Source organism: Panthera uncia (assembly GCF_023721935.1).
Source record: "Panthera uncia isolate 11264 chromosome B2 unlocalized genomic scaffold, Puncia_PCG_1.0 HiC_scaffold_25, whole genome shotgun sequence".
Classification (NCBI taxonomy): Eukaryota; Metazoa; Chordata; class Mammalia; order Carnivora; family Felidae; genus Panthera; species Panthera uncia.
This window is the reverse complement of record NW_026057581.1, coordinates 14373950-14390397: the sequence shown is the minus strand read 5'-3', so window position 1 is coordinate 14390397 and position 16448 is coordinate 14373950.

The window sequence follows — 16448 nt, the reverse complement described above, 5'->3', positions numbered from 1 at the left end:
TGATCTCACGGTCCGTGAGTTCGAGCCCCGCGTCAGGCTCTGTGCTGACAGCTCGGAGCCTGGAGTCTGTTTCAGATTCTGTGTCTCCCTCTCTCTGACCCTCCCCCATTCGTGCTCTGTCTCTCTCTGTCTCAAAAATAAATAAACGTTAAAAAAAAAAAACTATTTAAAAAAATAAATAAATAAAAATAAAACCCAGAGATATTATCTTAGTCGTTTCTAAATTCACCTGAACACCCCAATGAAGTGTTTTGCGCACTGCAAGGTTTGAATAAATGTTTCTTAAACGGATAAATCCAGTTTCAAAGGTAAATTGTTTTCTGCATTCAAAACACCATGGATCCTTGCAGATTCCCTGCAGGGGACAACTATTTGATCATTTGAAGATGTACACATGTAGGAATCCAGGTGGTAACATCCTTATTCCTTTCAATGCATCTTTTTTTTTTTTTTTAATGTTTATTTATTTTTGAGAGAGAAAGAGTACAAGCGGCGGGGGCTGGAGGCACGTGGGTTGCAGAGAGAGGGGGAGACACAAAACCCAAAGCAGGCTCCAGGCTCTGAGCTGCCAGCACAGAGCCCAAAGTGGGGCTCGAACCCACGACCCACATGATCCTGACCTGAGCCGAAGTCAGATGCTCAAGCGACTGAGCCATCCAGGCGCCCCTCAGTTCATCTTTTTAAAGCATCCTTTATGATATGATGTCCTCAGAACTTTAAAAAACAAGTCAAACGATAGCGATAACAGTATAGCAGCTTACATTTAGTGAGGGAACGGTAACATGCCAACTGCTTTCTAAAGAACTTTATACGTATTAACTTACTTGCCTCCGTCAACCTTTTTATTCATTTATGTTTTGTTTTGTTTTTTTTAATTTGCCCATTTTACTGATACGGGAGCAAGGCAGGCACCTTGCCTACAGATACACAGACAGTAAGTGACAGCTTTCGACCAGGCCATCGGACCCCACAACCTGTGCTCCCAAGGCCTCCCACGGAAGGTGAGCACAGAAACCCTTTTAGCCAAATCTTATGGGTTGAGTTGTGTCTCCCCTCCGTGGCCAACTCTCCGTGAGAGATAAAGTCCTGACCCCCAGCATCTGTGAATGTGACTTTATTTGGCAATGAGATCTTTGCAGATGAGCAAGTTAAAACGAGAGAGTGGTTGGGCCCTTGCCCAATATGACTGGGGTCCTTATAGAAAGGGGACATTCAGACATACAGACACACACACACAGGGAGGCCACCACTGAACATGAAATTGGAGACGGGGAGGCACGTACAAGCCAAGGAATGGCAAAGATGGCCAGTGAACCCCCGGCACCTCGGGGAGAGTCCTGGAACCGATTGTCCCAACACCTGGGTTTCAGCCTTCTGGGCTTTAGAACTGTGAGACATTTCCGTTTCTTAAGCCACACAGTTGGAGGTACTTTGTTAGCATCTAGGCCCAGGAAACCAATACGAGTGCATTAAGCCGATAAATCTGCTGGACCAGCAAAGCCAACGTGTCCTGAAAGTCCTGCAAAGGAGCACACGTAACATGGTGACACATTCTTGCTGGAACGACAGCAAGAGACCCAGGACACCAAGAGGCTTCTCACTCACTGGCGTATCACCAAATCCTCCTTTCTGGCCTTTGAGGGACTACTTCTTCCAAGCCAACCAAAAAAAGAAATGAAGAGAAGGCACATTTCCATGATTCGGAGATGAGAGCTGACAGCCAAGGACCACGGCCAGCGCCTCCTCGCCCTTCTGTGACTGCCAGCGGGAGACAGAAGTGGCCCCATGTGGGACAGCAGAGCAGGAGTCAGGGATTGGGGGAGGGGGGGGTGCGGCGGAGAAACAGGTCTTTCAGACCCCAGGGCCTTGGCTTCACCCTTCAGCTGTCACTCACGGCAAACCTGTGGCTACCCCAATATGAAAAACCTCAAAGAGACTATACATGCATTGGGATGAGACTGTATACCATCTGATTCTGTGGTTCCCGCTAGAGTTTAGGGTTTAGTCATCTGAGGCCTTCTGATCTAAATCTCTCTGCTCATGTGCCTGTCACACTGGGGCTCTGGGCATACTCTCCTCCCCCACCCCCAGGCTCCCATCCCTGCGAGCACCTAAACGGAAAACCCGTGCCCCCTGACGGATTCTGAAAGCTTGGCAGCAGGTGATTACGCCTTGAGGGGTGCACGGTGGATCCCGTTACTGACCCGATCTGGGCTGAGTTTTATACTCAGGGTTACTTCTTTCAGAAGTCCCTATCACTCAATCACCTTGGTAATTCCAGACGCCCATCAGGGGTTTTGTTTCCAGAGAGGAAAGCCAACCCCGGGGCTCACAGAAGTCCTGGAGAAGGCTTCTGGGCAGGGAGCCTACCATGAGTGGGAAAGCCCCCTGGTCTCTGGCCTGAATCTGGTTGTAGAAACGCCCAAGAGGTGGACAGGTGTTAACTCTCAAGAGGAGATCCTGTGTCTCCCCAAAGGCTGACACACTGAGAAAGAAATGGAATCGTTAGGCCCAAAGGGGTAGCAAGCCCCCTGTCATCAGCGCCCCACACGGGCCACCTGACATTCTGTCAGAACAGAGGAAGCCCAGGCAGAAGGGAAAAAAGTGTGTCTGCTGAATTCGGGACAGTCACCTACACGAACAGCAGCGTTCCATCAGGAAGAGCACAGAGGGTCCAGCTGTCCCGATCCTGCCTGCCCTGTGTTCATACACCCACCCTCGGGAATCTGCTGAAAGGGAGGAAAACGAATAGCTGAAGATCTCACCCGACCGGCCAGGTGGTCGTGGTTGAACACCTGCCTGGTCAGCACTCTGTGGACAGCATTTTCAAACAGTATGAGAGTTCAGGGACCCATTCCTCCAGCTTGATTGCTGCTTACTCTTAACCTATTGCTGGCCGTGACTTTGGCACAGCAGGCCTGACAGGCCGGGGCTTTCCCGGTTCAGCCCAGCTTGGTCCCAGGAAGCCCTCATCCCGAGAAGGTGACTCTCAAAGGTGGCCCATAGCATGGCCGCCCTATCTCGCAGGAAGCTCCAGAGGGTTGAGAGGAATGTTCTTCTTATAGATTGGTTTCGTTTTTTAAAAATATGAATGAATGCTGTCGTGACAGATCAGGTTTATTCCACTTTCTTTGAGCCATTGAATACAGGCTAATGTTTAAGCTACCCGTAGCGGCCACCTCTAATCCTTTCTAGAAAAAAAGCATGAATCTAAATAATATACAGGCAGATCTCAATGGCTCTCTTACTGCAGATGATCGATGCTGAACAGAGTGTTAGGCGAACAGAGTGTTCGCCTCGAGCTTCACAGACCAGGGCACCTGTACCTCCCCGCCCAGACAAACACACCAGGCATATGATAGCCTCCTGGGAATAAAAGTTGATCTAATCATACAGTCACAGGAACGTGGGCATGCAGAATGAAGAGCTCACGTGAATTTTTGAACTAAGAACAAGAGACCTCGTCATCCCTGCTGGGCATGCTGAGCTGTGCCCCTCCCCCGCTCCGGGGGACCTGGGCAGAGGAGTGTGGGGAGCACCACGCAGGGACACGTTCCCGCTCCTCTCTGCTCTCATGACTAGTAGGTGTCTTAGGGGCCAGCCCACATGGGAAAATCAAAGACGGGGCTTTCTATCGTAAATTTGAGCCAAAAAGGCAACGCTGCCTACGGCACGAGGCTGTGCAGACCAGAGACACACGTGCCCGACGAGGAAAGCAGGAAAGACTGCACGGGGAGCTCAACCTGCCCAGACACGCTCCCGCCTGTGGATCCTGGCGCAGACTTGCCAGAAGCAAACGGGCACCTGCCAGGGACTTCAGAAGTGACCTGGATTTGCTGTGATTTTCCAGAGCCTAAAATGGAGGCATGGTCTCTAGAAAGTTCTACGGCCTGTAAAACCACACCCTACAGATAGCAGGTGCTCAGGAAATGTGTGGGGGTGATGATTAATAGGCCTGCCACCAGCAGAGAGTCAAACAGGGCATGTGGCTCCCCCGGCCACCGGTGGTACCTGATATGACACGGTAGGGCCCAAGAGTCTCCGTTTGTAACCAGTTTCTTGTCCCTCCCAATTCAGGGTCCTCAGAAACACTGGGAAACTGGTGCAGAGAACAAGACATATGCGCAGGGAATGATGGAACTGGGGCTCTGGGTCTGGATGACACCTCACTTGCTACTTCTATGCCAGGCTCTTGATTATTGATTATTGATGGAGAGTACAGATTTCCCGCTAAGTGTTAGCATCCATCTGTAACACATTCCTGCAGCTGGATGGGATTGAGAGTAAGCAAGTCATCCTTGGTATATAGAGTTGGTTTTTTTTTTTTAAATTGATTTATTTATTTTGAGAGAGAGAGAGAGAGAGAGAGACACACACGCGGGGCTTGAATTCACAAACTATGAGATCACGACCTGAGCCAAAATCAAGAGTCGGACGCTCAACCAACTGAGCCACACAAGCACCACCTCCTTAGTATAGTTTTAAACTGGACTTTATAACTTAAATTCTTTGGAAGCAGCTGCCAGCCTAATCTCGCAGGAAAAATAAACACGGAACTTTCACTGGCTCTCAGCATCCTTAAATCACTAGCTTGGGCTACCTCAGAGACAGCCTTCCGATGAAACCAAAACGTGTTTTCTATCCAGGCAACAGCAGAGGTTCCAGATGTAATTCCTGGAATTCAGACTGGGATCAGTTCTTCGAAAGGATGATTTCACTCCTATCCCGTCCCACAAGCCTAGAGGCCTTGGCTCACCCAAAGGGAACTAAGGACAATTAAAATACAAGTCTAATTGATTGCTTCCCAGTCCCTTGGCCCCGTTTTCCTCCTGCATATTTTTTAAACCTCCTCTGTATTATTTATCATCTAATAAACCATTTCCAAACTCCTTTGAAATAGAGATGTAATCAATAATGCTCTCCCCCACTGAACTCATCAGGCGATGTGGTGTGGTGGAGAGGTCAGGCTGATCTTGACTACAGTCCCAGCCCCTCCTATGAGCTGTGTGGCCTTCAGCAAGTGACCTAAACTCTCTGGGCCCAACCTTCCTCCTTTATAAAATGGGGCCAATGTCTGCATTATAGGGTCACTGCAATGATAAAAACGAGGTGAACCTGTTTTGTGGGGGTGGTATGGTCCTGATTATCATCACCAAGGGCAGCCAGAAAAAGATTTCATCACTCCTCAGGCAAGAGAAGGGAATCTAGAGGAAGATGAGGGGGAGCATTTGTGATGGGATTTCTTCCAAGAAGCGACGTGGGATGGTGAGAAGAAAAGCCCAAAGGACCGCCATGGTGGTAACCAACAGATCAGACCAGCGTCTCCTCAAAAGCAAGATGGGCAAATGAAGAAAGGGGCAGGCGGGAAGGATCCAGAGATTCTGTCCCGTCTTTACCAACTGTTAGAAGTTGAATTATGAGTCTTCAAAGACGTTGAATCCTATCCCCCAGTACTTCAGAGTTAGCCTGAAAATAGGGTCTTTGCAGATGATCAAGGTACGATGAGGTCATCCGGGTGGGCCCCAGTCCAATGTGACTGGTGTCCTTCTAAAATGGGGACAGTTGGACACAGGCACACGTACAGGGAGAAGGTCGCGGGGAAAGGAAGACAGAGGTGGGGATGATGGCATCCGTGAGCCAAAGAAGACCAGAGAGTCAGCGAACTACCAGAAGCAGGTCAGAGGCATGGACTAAAGTCTCCCTCACAGCGCTGGGAAGGAAGCAACCCAGCTCACGCCTTGCCCTGGGATTTGCAGCCTCCAGGACCGAGAGACAATAAACTTCTGTCATTGAAGCCTCCCGTTTTGTGACAGCAGCTCCAAGAAACTAATACGCCAATCAGCCGCAGGATGCTCTTATAACTGTCACGATTAACTATCGTACTCCCACACTGCTGGGCACAAGACCGATGCTGAGGAACGATGTCTGCGGCTCACGCCTTCATGGTGTCGTCCGATTACGGTCTAGACTTCTACAGCTCTCTTCTACACCTCGGGGCCCTTCCCCCGGCACTGAGGCTCACGCTTGGTACCAGGTTAACAGGCCTGAACACATCCTCCCCACTCACAGAATCCGTTCTGGAACGCTCCTCCACTCCAGCCTGTGCCGACTCTGAAGCACTGACTGGTCTATTTGTTCCCACTTCCCTCCTCCAGGGCCCCAGGACAAGCCCACCCTGGTGCCAGCTTTGTCAGTAACGGTCCCACCAAATTCCGTTCCCTCTGAACTCAGACGTGGAATCCAAGCAACTTGCTCCCTAAAGGGGGGGAATCAAGTTAGGACAATAGCTGAGTCTGGCAGAGAGCCTCATATCTCTAAAGAATATGCCTACCTCTCTCTCGCACTCTCTCTTTTAAAATACTTATCTTTGAGAGAGAGAGAGCGTGCGCGTGAGCAGGGGACGGGCAGAGAGAGAGGGTCACAGAGGATCCAAAGAGGGCTCCACGCTGACAGCAGTGAGCCCCATGCAGGGCTCGAACCCACGAACCATGAGGTCACGACCTGAGCCAAAGTTGGAGGCTCACCGAACTGAGCCACCCGAGCGTCCCCTACATCCCCAATTCACAGGTCCCCTCTCCACTTTCTTCTGTGATAGATGCTCCCAATAGGCTTCTAACACTACTTTATCCCCTCTAAAAACCACAGTGGTTAAATTTAATCATAGACTCCTGGCGGATGGTTGGAAACACCTCCACAAATTCCTTTAATGTCCCTCCCGTCAAGAGGGGTGATCTATATCCCCTCACCTTGAGCCCAGGGCCTTTGTAACAGCCGCAGTGAATAGAATGAGGCAGGGTGACGATGGCATGACTTCTAAGCCTGGGTTTGAAAAGCCACACAGTAGCATCTGCTGGGTTCTGGGACGCTCACTCTGGGAACGTCCAGCTACTCTGTAAAAAGTCCCACTACCCCCCAACATCTGGTGGGGAGAGATGCGAGGGAAGGTGGTGGGGAGCTGAGGAGCCCCACCCGTTCCAGCCCCCCCTGTTGATCTCCTCTTCCCTGCCCAGGTGTGGGCAGGAATCTTCCAGAAGATCCCAGGCCCGTCCGCTATCAGACTGCAGCACCAGGAAGAGAGACCCTGAGTGAGAACAATCTAGCTGAGCCCAGTCACCTCTAAGTTGGTGAGCAAAAGAAATGATTATCAGGGCGCCTGGGTGGCTCCGTCGGTTGAGCGTCCGACTTCGGCTCAGGTCATGATCTCGCGGTCCGTGAGTTCCAGCCCCGTGTGGGGATCTGTGCTGACAGCCCGGAGCCGGCTTCCGAGTCTGTGTCTCCCTCTCTCCCTGCCCCTCCCCCGCTCGTGCTCTCTCTCTTTCTCAAAAATAAACATTAAAAAAATTTTAAAAGAAAAAAAGAAATGATTATCACCGGTTTTTTGCTGCTAATGGACTCAGCCACTGTTTTGGAGAGATACGTCAGCAGCTCTCACTTATCATCACGACTCTGCGTTGAGTGTTCGTCCATCAGGGACACACACGGCGGTCCCACGCCCCCCGGAAGGAAGCTCATCCCTCCGGAAGCCTCTCCTCTCCCCTCCCCTTCCACCTCCCACTTCTGCCATCTGTGGGTCCACCTGTCCACGGCCTGTGTTTATTACAGTGACGTCCTGCCCACCAGCCACAGCGGGTCCTACCACCTCGGCTGGCCTCCCTGCCTCTGGTCGCCCGCCACCTCCAGGCTCTCCCGAGCTGCCGCTGAGGGACCGGTCTTCCCAGCACGGAGCTGGTGGTGACCCTCCCCACCTCCTGGACGGCACTCTGCTCCTTGGGCTGCTGGCTTTGACAACAGTCAGTGCTGTTCGGCGCCTCCAGCTCCACTGCCTGCCCGTCACCCCACACTCCAGCCGAACTCACGTCCTCCCCAGGCCCCTTCCCTGAACACGCCAAGCCCATCACCTCCCGCTACTCCCTTGCCGGCAAAGCTGTCCTGGCTCAGCCTCCATTCAAATGTCACTTCTGTGGACAGTTTAATGGAACTTCTATAAAGATCCCCTCCGGGCCCCGACACCCTGGCCCCCTCCTTTCCCAGGCTCGCAACAGCCTGTCGCTCTGTACCACAGCGTGTCCCCCAGGGGACTAGGAGCTCTTCGAGGGCAGGACCCCAACTCGTTCCGCCTCTAACAGACTCGAAGTGTCTGCCACATCGTTGCTGAAGCCAACTTTATTAAGTCCCGCGGGCTGCCTCCCCAGAGGCCACAGGCTCCTGGCGCTGGATGGAGAGGTTTCCAAGGAGAGATGAAGGCAATCGGATCACCCCCCTGGCCAGCCCCGGAATCTGCCTTGGGTTTCATTTCTCACCTCTCAGAGTAATGGGTACCAAGGACGCCCGTGTGTGTGTGTGGGTGACAAGGACGTCAGTGGCACACAGTGAGTCACAAGTACCCCGGGGCACCTTGAGCTCGTCATCCTTGAAGTGGAGAGGCAGCTTGCGTAGGTTTAAATGTTGACTCTGACAGTTTTTGTTTTGTTTTGTTTTTTCTTTTTTAAGGTTTTATTTTTAAGTAATCTCTACACCCTACGTGGGGCTCAAACTCCCAACCCCGAGCTCAAGAGTCCCACTGACTGAGCCAGCCAGGTGCCCCCGCTTTGTTCTGTTTTTGTGTAATGTCTATCTTTGATTTCCCAACGTCAAAATGGTGCAGTGGTAGCATGGGAGATGGGCTTTGTCAGATCCCCCCCACATAAATGCAGCCCGTTTTGCCACAAGAACAAATTTCTGCCACGTGCGGGCATCTCGCTTAATTCTCACCACCACACTCTGAGGGAGTGAATTATCTTCATTCACGGCTAGAAAAACAGAGAGGTTAAGTAACCTGCCCAACGTTACACAGCTGGGAACTGGCCAGAGGCAGAACCCGAACCAGCCGTCTGGGCTATTAAATTGCTGCGCTGCCTCTTGGGAACGCCTGGGTGGCTCCGTCGGTGAAGCATCCGACTTCGGCTCAGGTCATGACCTCTTGGTTGGTGAGTTCAAGCCCTGCGTGCGGGTCTGTGCTGAGAGCTCGGAGCCTGGAACCTGCTTTGGATTCTGTGTCTCCCTCCCTCTCTCTCTCTCTCTCAAAAATAAATACAGATTTGAAAAAAAAATTGTTTTAATTGCTGCACAGGCAACTTCAGGCCTGACAAGCTGAGTGCGGCCTGCTGTGTCCCGGGGTCCTCGTGACTCGCTACACCCTCCTTGGTACACGCAGACGGTACATGGGGCACACGCTGGCATCCTTCCGAGAGGTGGGCAGGCCGGTCCTCCCCTTGCCTGCTTTCTCGGTGGCGGCTGAGCCTGGCTTCTGTGCTTTCTGGGGGAGATGGGGGGGGGGGGGGGGGGGGGAGAGGGGCCGAGGGAGAAGGAGGCTTCTTGCTCTCTGGACTCAGGGGGAGGGAATCCTCGGTGGGGGAGAGGGGTGTACCCCGTGAGAACCAGATGAAGGAGGAAGACAGCAGCACACTGCTCACAGATTCAGCCAACAGGAAACAGTTGCTGGAGGAGAACCGGGCGGGCGTGCGGGCGTGTGGGGGCAGAGTGGTGCCGCCCTGCTCTGGAGGGTGGAAGGTGTGAGCTGACAGTGGATGGAAAAACAAGGCGGGGGGGGGGGGGGGGGGGTGGGGAAGGCTGCTTTGGCTCATTAGTCAACGGAGTCACAGCTGTGAGGGCTGACACAGGACACCCAGGGCACTTCGGATGGCACTGTGGCAAGGTCTGCACACGGCCGGACCTGGTGGGGGGGGGGGGGGGGCAGACACAGCCCATCCCTCTTACGTAGGGGGAGGGGGGCGCCCTCCCTCCTTCCCCAGCGGCTCTGGCTCAGTGCTGTGACAGGAGCAAGCCTGGTGGGCTTATGCACACACAGAGAAAGCATGGAAGAAACCAGATAAATGCTCCCAGCAGCCTGGGGCCATTTAATTCCAACCAGGGGCTGGTTATTTAGGGCCTTTCCTAGAATTTCGGCCTCTCTTTCAACCCCTCCCATCAGAGCCAAAATCTACTGGCAGAACCTCTCCGATCGCTCAGTGATTGGGCTCAGCACAAATCACTGGGCTGTGAGCTTCTCACCGAGCTCACCTCCAGTCCGGTCAACAGCAAGGGCCTGGGAGAAGAAATCACTTTCCGAAAAGTAAAATGAGCTCTTACCTGCCCCAAACCCATCCTGAGTCAAGGTTGATTCTTATTATCGGAACTTTTTTTTTTTTGGGGGGGGGGCGGTGGGTGGGGGAGAGAAAGAGAGAGGAAGAAATCACCTCTTCTTCAGCCCTTTCCTGGGTCCCCTAATTTTCCCAGCCAGGCCTTGAGGTCAGCGAAATAATGGGCCTTTTGAAATTCCAACTGCTAGAATTTAAACAAATTCTGTCCTCCTCGAACATAATCACCAGCTGTGTAAACCACATGCCCCAAAAATAACGCGCACCCACCCTGACGGTTAACCGATGCACCCACATTCCCACTGCCGTGTTCCTCTGGGCCCAGACACCTGGTCTGGAGAGAGGCGAGAGCGGACCACCTCGTGTTCGGGTTACAGATGCCACCCGCGGAGCTCAGCCAGTCTGTGAGGATGAGCTGCTAAGATTTCATTAAGCAGAAAGCATCTCTCTTTTCAGACTGTCAAGTCACACGGGTGAGCGGTTAAGCAACTGTAAGGGAAGAAGGGAAAGGTTTCTTAAGGAGCATTTAAAAATGCAGAGCACGTTACCTGTAACACCGCCCAGGGCGCTCAATTAACTTGTACGCCCCACGTCAGCATCCAGGCTAGCTTTCCTGACCACCAGAATCCAAAAAGCTGGAGCTAGCAGGCACGGTGGCCATCACAGAGTCCAGCATCCCAGTTTATTGATGCGGCACCCAAGGCCTGGGGGTGTGGGACAAGGGCGTACGGCGAGGGAGGGGGCTCACTGCCCTACAGCTGGTTAGAGGCAGAAGCAGGGCGGTATCCCAGGTGTGCGCTGTCCAGCACGGGAGCCACTAGCCAGACGCAGCTACTCACATTTAAATCAATTAAAATGGAATAAAATAGGGGCGCCTGGGTGGCTCAGTCGGTTAAGCGTCCGACTTCGGCTCAGGTCACGATCTCGCGGTCCGTGAGTTCGAGCCCCGCGTCGGGCTCCGTGCTGACAGCTCAGAGCCCGGAGCCTGCTTAGGATTCTGTGTCTCCCTCTCTCTCTGCCCCTCCCCCTCTTGCTCATTCGCTCTTGTTCTCTCTCAAAAATAAATGAACATTAAAAACAAAAATAAAATGGAATAAAAGATAAAATTCACGTCCTCATTTGCCTGCCCATGGCTCATGTGCTCAACAGACACATGGGGCCTGTGTTGGACAGGGCAGAACAGAACATTTCCATCATCACAGAAAGTTCTACTGGACGGTGCCACTTAGAATCACAAGACTCTCCAAGTTCTTTCATTCCTCCAGGGTCTGGGTCTCATTTTTACTGCAGGTTTCCACCCATGAAGCATCGTGAAATCGGTTCAGTGGGACAGAGTCAGCTTTCCTTATCCATAATGAAATAGAAGAGAATAGAAAATATCATAGTGCATCATTTGCCAATGAAATACGGGTAATGCCAGGTAATTATTCAGTTGTATGCAATTTTATTGATACACATACACACATTATCTATATCTATGTATTCATAGTTGTATATCCACTCGGCCACAGTGTAAATGTATTCCTTCCTGCGGGTCAAAGTCAGAGAACGTCGGGCCCTCTCATTATAATGGGATCCTTGTCTCTAGATATTTAAGTATTTTTGCTCCCATTCCTCTTCCCCTTTTCCAGATGATTCAAATCACAAGACAGTGAGACGGAATGCTTGCTCCATAGCACCACACACGGGTTTTTCTCCAGACCTGACTTTCCTTGTGTGTTCTTCCCTATTTGTCTGTTTCCCAGCCAGGCAACTGGAAGGCTCAGACACTTGTCTAGGCTCCAGTGCCCGCACACAGGAGCAGCAGCAGAGGGGAGGGCGGGCAGACAGACCCACTGAGCAAACACAGATTCTGTGGCTTGTGAAGTCTGGCTCTTCTACATGTATAGCAGAACCAAGACTTGTCAGAACATCAACAGCAAAGATTAAGAAACGCCCAGACGCCTGGGTGGCTTAGTCGGTTGAGCGTCCGACTTCAGCTCAGGTCATGATCTCCCAGTCCGTGAGTTTGAGCCCCGCATCGGGCTCTGTGCTGACAGCTCAGGATTCTGGGTTCTGGGTCCCCCTCTGTTTATGCCCCCCTCGGCTCGTGTTCTCTCTCTCTCTCTCTCTCCCTCAAAAATAAATAAAAATTAAAGAAAAAAATTAAGAAGTGCCCAGAAATCATTCTTATTCCCCTGGACCACAACCTCCTCTATTTCCAGCTATAGTCCTATAATTCACAGAGGTCAAAAAAACTGAAATACCCCCTCCCTGTGATGGTTAATTTTATGTGTTAATTCGGCTAGGCCATGGTACCCAGATATTTGGTCAAACATTATTCTAGATGTTTCTGTGAAAGTATTTGTTAGGTGGGACGAACCTTGAAATCAGCAGACTTTAAGCAAAACAGATTATTCTCCATAATGTGGCTGAGCCTCATCTAGTCAGTTAAAGGTCTTAACAGACAAAGACTGGTCTGCTCTAAAGAAGAGGGAATTCGGCCAGCAGACTGGTCTTTGAACTTGAACTACAACACTGACTCTTCCAGGGTCTGCAGCCTGCTGTCTGGCCCTGCAGATTTCAGATTTGCCAGCATCCAGCATCAACCACGGCACAAAACAATTTCTTAAAATAAATCTCTCTCTTTATACACGCACATCCCTCATTAGTTCCGTTTCTCTGGGAAAACAGACATTTCCCTGACTAACACACACTCATATTCTGCCCAAAAAAAGCCTCCTCATTGTTCAAGGCTCTCTCAAATACCACCTCGTCTATAAAACACCCCCTGATTTCCTCTGTTAGAATAATTTCCTCTGTTCTAATAAAGTTTGAGAATCACTGTGTTAAACAAAGCTCCTTAACTGTGAGGACCACTAAAATATACCAAAGCCCAGTGACCACCCTCAGAGACTGATGTCATTGGTCCGGGGTACAGCCTGGGCATCAGAATGTTCAAAACCTTCCCAGGGGTTCCTGATGGGCAGCCACATTGGAGAACCCCCATAAATGAACCCCTCATTGTTATAAGAGGAATCGAGAGAGCAAAGTCAAGGGACTGTGTCGGGCACAGAGCGAGTTAATATCAGGAACAGGACCCTACCAAGGTTTTCTGTGTCCCTGAACATGTTAATGAAAGAGAAAAAAGATCTATATGCATGATCAGCAAATTTAAAACGAAACCTGGGTCATCCAACACCCAGCTGACAAAGGACATTGTTGTCACACCAACTGTCTCCTTTGTAAAGAAGAACTGACAAGATTCTCTGTGGATTGAAAGAGCCACTCAGTTTAGGCTGGATCTCAGGAACCCTTCCCATTTATAATGACCGTCAAGCACTGAAGCCCAATGTAAAATCAGTGCTGGGAAAGACAGGAGCCATCCCCACTGCCCAGTCTAGGGTGACCCAAAAACGTCCCATGCCAACAGAGACAACACCCCCACTGGCTTCTTCCTTTTGTACTGGTCCCCGATCTCTGCTTACATAACTTCTGTGAAAGGTACAAGATGCTCTATTACCACGCCTTCTTAGTGTCTTTGCCATATGGCATGGCTTCCCTAATCTGAGTTAGGAAGCAAATAGCTATTACCCTTCAAGACTCTGCCTGAGTGTTATCTTGATGCTGACCTGGTGAGGTCCACTCATCCTGCCGCCAGGGGTCACAAACAGTAACAACAGGCTTCCCTCCACTGCTTAGCCACATCATGTGCTCTTTTAGCAAGGGTGATGACGTGTAGAGGGGCCCGTCTTGGTACCAGCGTGGACGTCAGTTACTCAAGGATGACAAAGTGACGTTCTCTCTTGTCCCCCTCCCTCTGGCCTCCTGTAAACTGTCCCCAGTACAATTTCAGGCGCGGAGTTGGTTGGGATGAACATCCCTTTGACACTGACATGAACATTCCTCTGACATGAATATCTCTACTGTTGCTGACAGTGCAAGAGTTCTTTTTGGGCAAAACTACATCTTTCCTTATTGCAACAGAGCACAATCTGCCTAATGAGGCATGGCAGAAAAAGCTAACCCCCAACACACACTGTGCCGATAAATTTGTGCCCAGAAATTATACTGAACTCCACAGAATTACCAGCTTGACAGCTGGTAGCAGCAACTACACATACAGATGTGTTCTCAGCAGTGACATTAACAGAAGAAAAAAAAAAAAAAACCATACCATCAAGGGCGCAATGCACATCAGCAGGCACACACACACACACACACACACACACACACACACACACAGCTGGCAAAAAGCCTTCCCTTAAGCCACACCAATCATGCCACTTTGCCCCCAAGATAGGGTAAAACTGCTTCCTGGTATAAAGGAGAGCTATGTGTGTTTGTGAAATAGATTAAAAAAAAAAAAAAGTCAAACTAAACAACAATCTGGCAACAACAGTAATAACACGGTGCTTAAAAACATTTACCAAACCAAATAATTCTGGCCAGTAAGTGCCAAGTCTTTAAGTTTTACTGGAGTAGACAGACAAGGTGGGAACGGGCAGGGACTCGTAAGTCGACTGTGGCACCTGCATTTTACAGTTAAGGAAACGAAGATCTAACAGGTGAGGTCACTTGCCCAAGGTCACACAGCTAATTCGCTGTGGTATCAGGACAAGAACCACCTGTCCGGGATCCCAGGCCAAGACACCACCATCCCCACGGCCCAGAGGGTAGCTCCAGCAGACTGTAATGAATTTTCTGAAGCTGCTTCCCATGTATACCAGTGCAGGTCTGGCTAAGTAGAAAACTTCCCCCAAAGAAATGGGGAAATGTAAACGCAGCAAATACATCACTCCTATATTCCTTTGGAAGGCTGAAGCCAACAAAAGCATCACTCTCCACTCTGGGCCAAATTCAGAAGCCAGTGAGAAACGATGCTACCACACAGCCCTCTTCAGGGTTGTGTTTGGGTTTTGGCTGTACACGGTTAGAATTACAAATAAATTACCCTACAACCAAGAGAGGCTACGGCTCTCCCCAGATTCAGAGTCACATCCAATTATCCCCCTGAAAACCAGCAGAGCTCCTTGACCTTTATGTATCCACTTCCTACAAGATTGCTAATTTTCCCTTCGGCCAATGCTGGACAAAGTTTTGCTTCACCACAAATGTCTGCATGTGCCTGGGGAGAGCCGTCCCAGATCAAAAAAAAAAAAAAAAAAAAAAAATCACAGAAGGTAAGAATCAGTCACCCCCAACCAAACAATTTTCCCCCATGCTATTGTCTCTCTCTCTTTTTTTTTTTTGAAAAATAAATTTATTTTTTCCATTAAAATCAAATTTGTTAAATTGACAATTTGGAGAGGAAAAACCACCCATAATCCCACAACCCCATAATAACCATCATTAGGATTTTGGCTTATTATCTGCCAGGCTTTTAATTTTCTGGGTGTGTATGTGCATGTGTGTGCTTCCAAAAAGCCAGCATCAGGATATGGAAACATTTCTGCTTCTTTTTGTCTTTACACACAATTATATCATAAAAACTCCCCATAAGGCTGCAGTCTTCCCACACTTAATTTCAATGTCTATTAAGTATTTAATCAGCTGTATTTGCCATCTTTACATAACTGTTCCCCCGCTGTGGAACGTCTGTGTTGGTTTCCAGTGTTTCAATAACATAAATCAGGCTTCGCTAAACATTACTGTGTATGCAGGTCTCTTCATAGTTATTATTTGAGGTTCCTTCCTTAGGACGGCTTCCCAGAAGTCAACCTTCCCCATTTGACTCCTTCTTGGAGAAACTCAGCGCCCCCAGTGAGTAAATATCTGATAAGCTGAAAGGAACATTCTCTGGAGACCTAGGTTGGATTAGCAGTGTGAACACTGACAAGCCACTCCACCACTCCGAGGCTCGGTTTCCCTGAGGCATCGGGAGATAGGTCCCAGCAAGGCCTGTCATGGCGCTCTGCCCGCCAGAAGTGCCCCCCGTTCTGCTACTCCACGCAGCCTACCAAGGACACAAATCACCCAGCCAGTCTCCCTCCTGCTTCTCTGCTTTTCACATCAGCTGCTCTGGAAAATGACTTACTGAAAGCCCGCCACGGGACCTGATTTATTTCAGCACGTGGGGGCTGTGCAGATCAAGTCCAAGGTGTGCAAAGCGAGCAGCGAAATCGGCTGTTCCTCCCCCTGTCGTCCTTGGCCCTGCTCTCTCAATCCAGGTCAGCCATGGAATAGTCCAGACCTCGCTGCATACCTGGGGGTGGTGACCATAAGGTACTGCGACAATAATAAACACACACAGGCCGGGACTTGGGGACTTCCCAGAAGCCAGGATATGGGGGAGGGTGTCGGTTTGTGTCTCCTGTCTTCCAGGACGGTAAG